We start from the raw sequence: 11864 nt of genomic DNA, 5'->3' as shown, positions 1-11864 counted from the left end.
ATGGGAAAGAGTCCCATGTGTGCAAACTTAAAAAATCTTTGCATGGACTCAAGCAAGGACCGAGAACACGGTATTCAAAAATTAATGGATATTTGTAGAATATGGGCATCGCTCAAAGCAAGCAAATTCTAACTTATATTATATATTTGTTCAAATTGATCTACTTATTTCATTGTTGTATGTAGATGCTTTATTTTTAACATGTGCAAAGATGCTCATTAGAAGGTGCAAAGCAAACATGGTATATAAGTTTAAGATGAAGGATATCAACTTAATGCATTACTTCTTGAGATTGGAAGTTTGACAAAAACCAAAAAAAAAAACCTCAAATAGGATAAGTATGTAGTCCAATTCCAAAAGAGGTTTCAAATAGAGCACTGCAAACCTAGGGCCACACCCATGACCACTCATCTAAAGAAAGTTATGGCCTTAGATTTGGAGTTGATGGATCCCACAATTTACATGTCATTAATATGTTCCTTGATATATTTTCTTAACACTAGGACAAATGTATGTTTTGCAATGAACACCTCGATTCAATGCATGGCAGAGCCAAGGCAAGAGCATAAGGTAGCAACAAAACATGTGCCCATATATTTAAGGGGCATAGTAGTAGAATTAATGTGTAGATTCTAAACTGCTCATGAAATTTACTAAATCACAAAATTAGAAGCTACTCTACTGATCTGCGGAAGTAAATTCACGATCGATAACACAAATGATTAACATGCATCAAGATTAACACACATACACGGAGATTTATCTAGGGGAAAGCAACTACTAAAAACCCCTTACTATTTGTATTGCATTAATTAAAGAATTTGGATGAATACAATATGCTTTGCTCTTGACCTGCACCTGTATCTTCTATCCTCTGCCTGACTGACTAACTCTGAACAACACTTAGTCAGTTTTCAAGCCCTCCAAGCTCCTAATTCCTTGCATTGTTCCCTTGGGAATTAGACCCCTATTTAATAAAAAAAATCTCCATTGGATTGTGCAATTCTTTTAGGTCCTTCCTCTGACTGTGTGCACCATCTATACATATTGGAATATCCTACAACTAATAATACACTGCCCTTGAACTCCAATATCAACTGGGTAACTCGAATTCTCAACATGCATAAGTTAATTTATGTTGGTTTATTAGTTACCTGGATGATCACTGAGTGTGGTTGAAGTTCCACTTCCACAACTTGACCTTCCACTAGTTCCTCCAACAGTTAGAACTAGTTTAACTGAAAATTGCTACAACTAAAATTAACTCAACCTAGGCTCCTAAAATTTAAGAACCCACTACACAAACTGAACTTCGTGTCCCTAACTCGAATTCACTGAGCTAGACTCCTATTTTTTAGGAATCAACTCAAGCAAACTTAATTCAACTCATTAACTCGAATCGAGTGTTCTTAAGTTAATGACAAGTGACATGTCACCTCACTTAACTCCTCCAAGTTGTCTGCTAATATGGAATTTCGAATTTCTTCAATTTTAATTAAGGCAAAATCAAAATTGAGACTTTTCTTGCTACATTTTCAACAATAGTGCAGTATGGTCTGAAATGTCATGGAGATGGTGAAGTTGTACGGTAATTCATATTCAAATTGGACAGGTAGTGCAAAATACAAGAAGAGCGCCTCAAGGTGTTTCTTTGACTTGAGGTCAACAATGGTATCCTAGTTCAGTAAGAAGTTGGCTTCTATGCACTTGGTTCACCAGAGGTAAAATATTTGGTAGATAGTATTATTAATTGTGAGACCATATTACTTCATAAGTTACTTGCAAGATTGTTTGATTGGGAGTTGGAGCTTATAGTAATAACAAAGTTACCAACTTAACAAGAACTTAATTGAGTTCTCCCTTTTCTGGAGGTCACATGAAATCATGATTTTCATGCTAATTTTGAAAATTGACAATCAATTATCGCTCTTTTTTCATTTCTGAATTAAAATTTCAACATGTTTCAAACAATCTTACAACTATGAAATGAACAAATGGTGATGCATCATCGACATTTTTCATTTTAGGATTAAAATTCCAACATTTTTCAACCAAGATATCATAACTACAAAAAACATGTCAAAATATAAAATAGGTGATGCATCAACACCCTTCTATTTTTGGGTTAAAATTCCAACATTTTTCAACCATAACATTAAAAACCAAATATCATGACCATGAAACCTAAAAATCAACACAAAGTGTCTATTTTTCTTTTTTGTCTTTTTTTAAGAGCATTTGTTTTTTAAATGTTTTTCAAAAAAAAAATTTTATTTTATTTTTTATATTAAAATTACAGTTTAATTAATATTATGGTCTTAACCATTAAGCCACTAAACATTAAATCAAATCTAAATCTAAAAAATCACCTTACATAGTTTTTTATTATTAATTAATTACATTTAAAAGGAGAAAAAAAATCTTTAAAAATGACATTACTTAGTTTTTAGTTATTAATTGATTACATTTAAAAGGGAAAAAAATACAAAATTGAAATTGAAATTAAAAATAAATGGAAACTTAACTTCTATTTCCAAAACTCAAAAAAATATTACAAAATTGAAAAAAACCTGAAAAAATAATTTATATATACCACAAAGTCTATTGGGCTCCCACTAATTTTGTAGTTGTGTGTTTTTTTTTTTAGTGGTTAATTTTGATTTTTTAAATAATTTTTAAGATTTTTTTTAATTTGAAATTTTTACTTTAAATTATTGTTTTGTTGTGTTATATATGGTTTAGGTTAATTTCTTTTTAAATATATTTATTTGTTTTTTTATTTGTATTTTTTTGCTTTGAATTATTTTTCAGTATTGTTATGGATTTTTGGTTTTTTTTAAATTAATATAAATTTATTTTTTTTATTTTTTTTCTAATATTTTTTTAATCATTATTTTAGTTTTTCTGGGTTGAAGTTATGGTTTTTTTTATCTGTTTAATTTCTTTTAAATAGTTTCATTTTTTTTTTTAATAAGAATTTATGTTATATTGATTTTTTTCGGAAGGTGTTTGTTTTTTCAAAAAGTGTTTGTTTTTCTGATTTTGTGTACATTAATGATGGTTTTTTAATAGAACATAGTTTAAAAATAATGCAATTTTAGTGCCCAATTTAAAAAATAAGTTGCTTTATGCTAAAATTTCAAATGAGCTATAGTTTTAACTTTAATTATTGATTTTTAGGTTTTTGTTATCATGATATTTGGTCTTTAATGCCACAATTGAAAATTATTTAAATTTTCACTCTAAAAAAAGGATGATGTTGAATCGCTACTTATTGCATTTCAAAATATTTGTCATGTCTTCCATAGTCATGATATTTGGTTTTTTATGCCATGTATAAAAAATGTTTGAATTTTCAACTTAAAAATAAGAGGGAGGGTGTTGCATCACCATTTTTGCATTTCAAAATGTTTTTCCATGTATTTTGTAGACATAATATTTGATTTTTAATGCCATGCTGAAAATTGTTAGAATTTTAACTTAAAAAGAAAATGATGATATAGCAACACCATTTTTCAATTTCAAGGTACATAAAAATAGGGGTTTTTTGGGCTAGAGTCCTCATTTTGAAATTATATTTCTCGCCAGTTGGTAACTTTGTTTGATTTATTGTGATAATCAAAATTGCATCAGACTTGTTGAAATCAAGTGTTTCCTAACAAATCCAAATGTATCAGGATCAAATATCACTTTATAGAAGACACAACTCAAAATGGGGTGATGGAGGTCCAACATATTCACACATCAACGAGCAATTGGCATTATAAGCAAGCCTTTGGTGAAAGAGAAGTCTAAAGCATTTAGAAACAAATATCGGATTGGTGCATAATTCCTTCTTGCTAAGAGGGGCATTGAAAATTATAACTCAAATTGGAACTTTTTGAAAATTATAACTCAAAGAACTTTTAATATTCGCAATAAGCAATTCTATTTTTTATTTCACTTTAGTTAAAAAAGGACAAAAATCTTATAGTTAATTGTCGAATCTAAATTTTATCTCATGCATGACTTGAATCTAAAAATTTCTCATACATATCTCACATGAGAAGGAATCTTCAAAATAGAGTCTCCACCAAAAGTATAAGGACATGGCAATGTAAAGAATATTAACACACTTGAGCAATTGAGTCAGTTAGAAAGAGATAGGAAGAGTGCAAACAAGAAGGAACAGGCATTCCCAAGCAACACAGTCAACAATCCGCAGTCATTTAAAAGTCCATACAGTAATACAGACAGATCCATACAAATATGTACAGTTTATGAACATGTCCATAGAAGCGAATACCATGTCTCACATGTCATACAACAGTTCTTATATAAACAGATTGTACAAGTTCAATTCAGGTTGTTTTCGGCATCCATGCAATATTTTCTTGGATGGTCCAGAGGTCTACTTCTAAAGTTTTTAAAGAAGAATGAAAAGTTAATATTCAAGAGTAATTAACTATGTGTGAGAAATTAAATTTCATGTTTTATTTTTTCCGTGTTTAATTTGTATATAGTGTATGATTGATATTATGGTCTAAAATTTAATTTCAATATTAATTCATTTCAACAGTGTACATGTTTGTTTGATGGATATCATACGGACCTTAGTTAGCTAGGACTTGAAACTCTAATAAAAACTTGCTATAAAAAAATTAATAAAAATAAAAATTCGAAAAAAAATATATAATTATTAATAACAAAAGAAACATTTACCTAACAATAACAAAAAAACATTTACCTAACAATAAAATGGCTTCATTGATCTACCTAGCTTCATTGATCTACCTCCAGCCTAACAAATTGCAGAGGGATGATTTCTTGAAAAACATATATATAAAAGATTTGAAAACACGGAATGACATTTTGAACTAGAAACTTGATTTTTAGCTATAGAGTTAAATTGTTTAAAATTTAAAGTTTTATAAATCACCTATTATTTTGCAGTTTTAAGAAGGTAGAGGGCTTGACCACAAAGATCTATTTGCGGCTTTAAAAGCGAATATTGCAACATATTCGCAGCTAGGTGAAGTCCTTATAGTGGGTGATTTCAATGCTAGGCCTGCAAGTGAGCAAGCTAGCATTCTTTGTTGTAAAGGTGATTGTGATCCTATTTGGCTTACAAAAGAAAGTAATCATCAGTGGGAAAGAATTTCAAAGGAGAAGGGCTCCAATCTCATTTGTAATGGCTTGACTAGATGGGCAAAGTCCGGTAATTTCACTTGCAATACTTACAATGGAGCAAGTGTGGTAGATTATGTAATTTGCTTGCATTGTTTGTGTGAGAAAATGGAAGAAGTTTTGATTGGCGATTAGTTGTGGGATTTGAAATCAGAGCACAAGCCAATTTATTTATGTTTCTCTTGGATTGGAAAAAAACAATTAGAGTCGAAAATTCAGCGTGTCCAACAAAATCTCACACAGGGCAGAATTCTTTTGACCCCAAAAAATTGTAATACCTTCAAAATGACGCTAGAGAGGCTTTTCGAGAAAGAGAAAATTACAACTCGTAGCCTTCATAGTCATGAATTAACACATTTAATTCAATGTGCACTTGCAAAGTGCAAAAGAGCAAAAATTAAGAAGTTTGAAACAAATTGCTTTCCAGTTATTGGTTTTCGAGGAATGCAAAACAGCGAAGAGAATGTGGAAAGAGTCAAACAAGGATAACATAAAGCTCAAAGCTTACAAGCAGTTATCAAGCAAGAAAAAAGCCGATTTCATGGTTTCAAGGAGGGAAGAACTAATCTTCCTTGGGGAAAATAATCCCAAATTATTTTGAAAGGAGCTCCAATCGAAAAATATACAAATTGGAAATAATATCACAGTTTCTAAATGGTTTAACTATGCAAAACAACTTTATGAGCAGATTCCCAAGGTTGACCCTCCCCCCTTGGTCAACATTGATATTGAACTCTTCACGATACAAGAGGTAGAGATGGCTATCAAAAAGTTGGGTGTTGGAAAAGCAAAAAACTTAGCTGAACTCCAAGCAGAATATCTAAAGTGGGGCTCAAAGATTCTTGCACCTCACATTACAAAAATATTCAACATCATACAACAAGGGCTCCCCACAGATTGGACAACTAGTTTGGCACCACCGCTTTTCAAGAGCGATGACGTCAATAATCCCTCCAATTATAGGACCATCATGATAAACCCTTTGTTTGCAAAGCTATTTGGAAGCATTCTATAAAACAAAATTAGCAAGTGGGCAAAAGACAGATAAGTATGCTAAAGGGCAAGCAGGTTTTAGACCTAAACATTCCACAATTGATCATTGTATAACTTTAAGGCACATCATTGTAAAAGTTTGGGAGAAAAAGGAAGAATTATTTTGTTGCTTTGTTGATTTCAGATAAGCGTTTCACTCAATTCCTAGGGATAAGCTTTGGCACAGAATGGATGAACTTGGGGTTCTTGAACATTTGAGAGCAGTTGTGCATAGGCTGTATGAAGAGGTGAAAGTCAAAATTATAACTTCATCAGGCATTTTTGAAAGTTTTAAAAGCGATATTGGGGTCAAGCAAGGTTGCCCACTGTCTCCTACCCTTTTTGGTTTACATATCGACAAGCTTAAAGATTGGTTAAATTCGCAAGGGGGTGATGGGATCTATTTGTGCAAGTTTGTTATAAGGCTTCTTTTATATGCAGATGACCTTATTCTGATTGCTAAATCGACTCTTGGTTTGCAAAAGCACTTACTATCCCTTGAGCATTTTTGTAGAAGTGTGGGGATGCAAGTCAATATTAGCAAAACGAAAGTAGTAGTTTTCTCTAAGAAAATAAAACATAACCAGCATAAGTTTTACTTTGAAGGCAACATTCTGGAAGAAGTTGCGGATTACAAATACCTCGGAATTGACTTCAACAAAAATCTAAGCATGAATGGTTGTAGAAAGAGAAGAAATTTGGGGGGTTGGAAAGCATTTTATGCTTTTCAAAATAGGTGTAGAGAGGCAGAGTTATGGCACTGGAAAACCACTCAAACTCTTTTTGGGCTTCTAGTGATTCTGGTGATTCTCTATGGTTGTGAACTGTGGGCTAGCAGTGCATCCGACATGCAGTGGAGACAAATTGAGAAAATTCAGAAGTGTTTAATTACAAACAAATTTAAGATTAAAAGTGCAATTCCTTATGATATCTTGTTAAGTGAAACAGGGACTAATCCTATTGAAGCAATTGCTATGGTGCAAGTCATAAGGTATTTAAAAAAAATTGAGCAAATGGAAGAGGGTAGATGGCCTAAGGTTGTCTTTAATGATAGATTGTGCAAGAGCGAAAAATTCGGATGCAGCAAAATAACAAATGGTTTAGTAAATAGGGTATTTGCTTAAACACGTGTCCCATAAACAACAAAGAGATAAAAGCTTTTGTTATAGAAAAGTTCCACAAACGTACTTGGGATAAGGAGCTATGAAGAAAGAAAATTTACTATATTGAAGTGTTTAATCCCACTCATAGTCATCAACCAAAAGCATTCATAGAGGCCAATATCTCTTGGAGAGCAAGATCAACTCCGTTGTGAAACAGGGCGCTGGAAAAGGCCAAAGGAAGTGTGGGAGGAAAGTGTATGCATTTTTTGTTCTTCCGGAAGAGCGGAAACAAAAAAACATTTCATTTCAGAATGTGAGGCCTTCAAAGACAACAGGAAAAGTTATGCAGATATGCTGGCAGTTAGCTCTTGGGATAATCTATTTAGCGAGGGGTTTGTCGAAAAGCTGGGAGCATTTATTTTGAAGCTTCACAGAAAAAGAGTCGAATACATCAAGCAGAGGTAAAAGCAATCTGTCTTTAGCCTGGTGGAAGTTAAAATAATTTCCCTCTCTTTCTTTCTTTATGATACACTATAATCTTATTTGAATAGCTATCCTTGATTGATGCAGCGTTATTATCTTGATTGATGCAGCATTATTACGATATAGGCCATTGTTCAATGTTTCATTATTAACGTCTATGATAGAAGATTATTCTCAATCTACCTACCCATACACCCGCATCTCCATGTACCGAGATTTTTAGACACCCTACCTAGATTTTTAGACACCCATATCCCCATAGGTCCCTGTACATAGATTTTTATGTACCCACGTCTTCCCCGACAAGTACGGAATGGGAATATAAATAAGGCCCGCCCATAAAGTGGAAGATAAAAGAAAATGACTAAAAGGATTGCAGCCACAAATTAGAGCAACATTCTGCAGGCTAGGAATAAACACAATCTAACCTCTCTTGATTTTCTTTTTCGTAATGGTAAGTCACAAATTAGAGCAACATTCTGCAGGCTAGGAATAAACACAATCTAACCTCTCCTGATTTTCTTTTTCGTAATGGTAAGTCACAAATTAGAGCAACATTCTGCAGGCTAGGAATAAACACAATCTAACCTCTCCTGATTTTCTTTTTCGTAATGGTAAGTCACAAATTAGAGCAACATTTTGCAGGCTATGAATAAACACAATCTAACCTCCTGATTTTCTTTTTCGTAATGGTAAGTTTGGGATAGGTAGTATTGTCTTTTTAATAGACTCAGAATAGAACACATCAATACAATTGGAAATGCACCATCCTAAAGGCCTGTCGGTAGGCCAACAGATTCATATACAGAAAGCCAGATTATGTAGGTGAATAATATAGCTTAAACAACAAATAAAGTAGATATTGTACAAGTACATTGATATAGGCTAAATGGTTAATATTCATTTTAAACGATAAACAACCAAAATTTTGAGCATTGAACCTCACCAAAAATTCAAAAATCAGATGAAGATGAGTTAGAAAGTATTCAGTGTGATGATATAGTACTAATAGTATCTTAAGAGTATAATGTCCATATGAATAACTTAAGGTTGAGAATTCAATATGAATCAGTTGTTACAGTTGGAGAGATGTTGGACTGTAACCCTCAATTTTACAGCAATATATTCAGCGAAGATAACAAGTATATGTTACATTTATAACCTCGCATTCAACTACTGAGTGTCTAAGTTTTCTAGTATTAGCTATATCAACCTTCAAAACTTGGATGCAATTTGACTATTTCAAGTAATTCCAGTGACTCTTCACTTGCTAATCCTCAATCAATAATTAACCAACTTTTATCATGAATTCACTCACCAACTGGGTTACACTTTTTCTTGTGCAAGTATCCCAAATTTAATTGATCACTGCCACATGCTTTATTTACAAGTTCAGAAAAATCACAAAACGCCTATTTTGCATCAGACATAACTGAAGCAACAAACCTAACTCATCTTAGAAGGAACACGGTGCTTCTGGAATCCAGGATAAGAATCAGATGGTTAATGATTGTGATTCTGGATTGGAGTGCAACTCTTGATTTTTTTCATCAAATATGACCTCAATATACATAAAACCTTGATTTGCATCTTAAATTAATGTCCGACTGCCAGCCTAAAGATTGCGCCGATTCAGCTGTTCCATTAAATAATCAGTGGCGGCCATTGCCTCGGATGCTGCACCGATGGAGCCTTCATATCTGCAAGACGTTTAAACCAATTTCAACCATCAAATGGATTCTGCAGAGTATTAAACAGTAAGCAAGAATCCCAAGCCTTCAAGTGTAGAAGTACCCACTTGAGACTAACTTCATATCTTTAATTGATACTCCCTAGACATAAAACATTTAATATCATGACAACAAGGCAGCAAGTGTTGATAAACATTGTATAAACCTCTCAAAAACCACCAATTTCAGTAACCCCTGTAGAACATACAAATAGCTAAGAGCATCAACGCTTGATAGGATATTATCCAGAAAAAGGGTCACATTAGCCTTTAAAATAAAAACTGAATTCATTGCTACCAGGGAACATTCCATACATAGTTACCAAAATGAAAGCTGTAGTCTGGACAACAATTGCACCTTGACCTGCAGGGTTTGTCGCGTTTACACACCTTGCACAATACCAGTGATCATGCACTGATGTAACCAAATCTGGAAACCACACAATTAAGTCAACTTAAGATCTTGAAGCCCAAATCACGGAATTATTCTCTTTATTTCATCTCTAGTTACCAACATGATGAGTCATTTCATGGTACATAGATCAGGGAAAATTACCAGCTATGCATGGTCCAAATATGTTGTATGATTTCTGGTGCCTAATTTCTGGAAAAAATCACATTGCAACTTGTTGAAAATAAGGGTAGCAAGGAGGTGTTTCCTAAGCATTTATCCTTTTGGCCTAGGGAGACACATTAATGACCGTTTTGTCTAGTGACATTATGAGTTTAATTAATGTCATGGAGCTAAATTATTTTTTATGGGAGATGTACCTTGTACTTTAATTTATTAAAGTCACGTGTTTTAAAAGTGATTTTATGAGAAAAATACTAAGTACACGTTTTATTATTAAAGTGACTTTTATGTTTTAAAAGTGAATTTATGAGAAAAAAGTGCACATGGTACAAAAACATTAAAAGTACTAGGAGGCTCGTTAATTGAAGGGGAACACATGGAGGAGGGGGTCAAGAAAGGGAATGATCTCCACCCTTGATCTAATGAATTGAGAATTAATTTCAGCCATTAGATCTAAGGGTTAGGGTTCTGTTGTCGCACAAGGTCTCTAGGCACCGCGACAACGCTCAGAGTAAGGGTTGTCACTCTTAAATCCTTACTCACTTCGTTTAGACTCTCTCCTAGACAAGTCAAGGGGGGTAGTCCCTAGGTAAATGGATAAAGATAACCTGTGAAAAACAGAGTCTAGGAGATTTTAATCACGGACAACTTGATGAATTTAAACGATTAAATCAGATTGATAGATTAAATGCCAATGTAGACAAAACACAACCACATGATAGAAACAATTATAGACCAGTGCCTTCAATATTTGAATTAACCATCAATAAAACAAGTTATCCAGAATGATTTTCAATATGTGACAAAACATGACAATTATAAATAATCCACGAAAACGCCCAACACAGTCACATGCAAAGGGTTCCAGACCAAGATCTAGATTAAATTAGCCTTTTAAACATGATTAAAATGTTCGTCGCACCTTGACCATAGGAAAATCATAAAAGTTGCATTAATGACCAAATGACATTAAGGAACTTTAAGTTAATTTTTTTTTAAATTATTCCTTAGGAATTTAAATGAATCAAAGGGTTAAAAATTGAAATTTTAATGGGCCATAGGCCACATTAATATTTTAAACGTTTAAGTGAAAAACCTCCTAATTTAAATCCTTAATCACAGATATAAATTTTTTTAGAAATTTTTAAATTTTTTAAATGTTTAGAATTTTTATATTTTGAAAATTTTAAATTTTTTTAGGATTTTTTTTTTTTTTAATTTTTTATTTTTTTTATTTTTTATGATTATATATATATATATATATATTTTTAAGTTCTAAATAAAAATAAAACCAAATCGAATTTTTTTATTTTTTTATTTTATTTTTAAAACAAAACAAACTTCCTAAAAAAAAAAAAATCAATGCTACCTATCTAACCCTACCTAGCTAAAAAAACACATAAAAGAAAATCGATTGCCTATGCTAAAACAAAACTAAACAAAGCTTTAAATGAAAATGGTATTTAAACTAAACTAAATAAAAGTAATGAAATCGAACTAAACTAAATGAAATTTGATATCGCACACATAAAACATTAAAAAAAAATCAAACGCTTTTTGTTGTGTGTGTGTACAGGTGTGGAGTTCGACCGCAGAAGCAAGGTTTGGAGCAACGGGATGGCAACGTTGAAGGGGTATGAAGTCGTTGTTGGTGTTTGCAGGTGGACAGAGAAGGATAGGGAGGTTGGGATGGATAGCAAAACGCGCAGAGGGAGGGGAGATCTCGAAGGCAGCGAGGGAAGGATGGATTGCAGGTTTGGCTAGCACGCAGGAAGGT

At 32.7% G+C, this 11864-nt stretch overlaps 1 long non-coding RNA gene across 1 annotated transcript; it reads right to left on the bottom strand.

Moving 5' to 3' along the window:
- Positions 1-9061: 9061 nt before the first annotated feature.
- Positions 9062-10972, bottom strand: LOC149167823 (uncharacterized). Its single transcript, XR_016260581.1, has 2 exons — positions 9829-10972; positions 9062-9484 (listed from the first exon to the last, which is right to left on the bottom strand). It is a non-coding gene; the product is annotated as an uncharacterized LOC149167823 (long non-coding RNA).
- Positions 10973-11864: the final 892 nt, after the last annotated feature.

Source organism: Pinus tabuliformis, chromosome 5_1, assembly GCF_031772625.1.
Source record: "Pinus tabuliformis cultivar Carrire ecotype Pingquan chromosome 5_1, CPIR1, whole genome shotgun sequence".
NCBI lineage: Eukaryota > Viridiplantae > Streptophyta > Pinopsida > Pinales > Pinaceae > Pinus > Pinus tabuliformis.
Note: the sequence above shows the minus strand (reverse complement) of the source record. Positions and strands in the feature narration are given on the sequence as shown.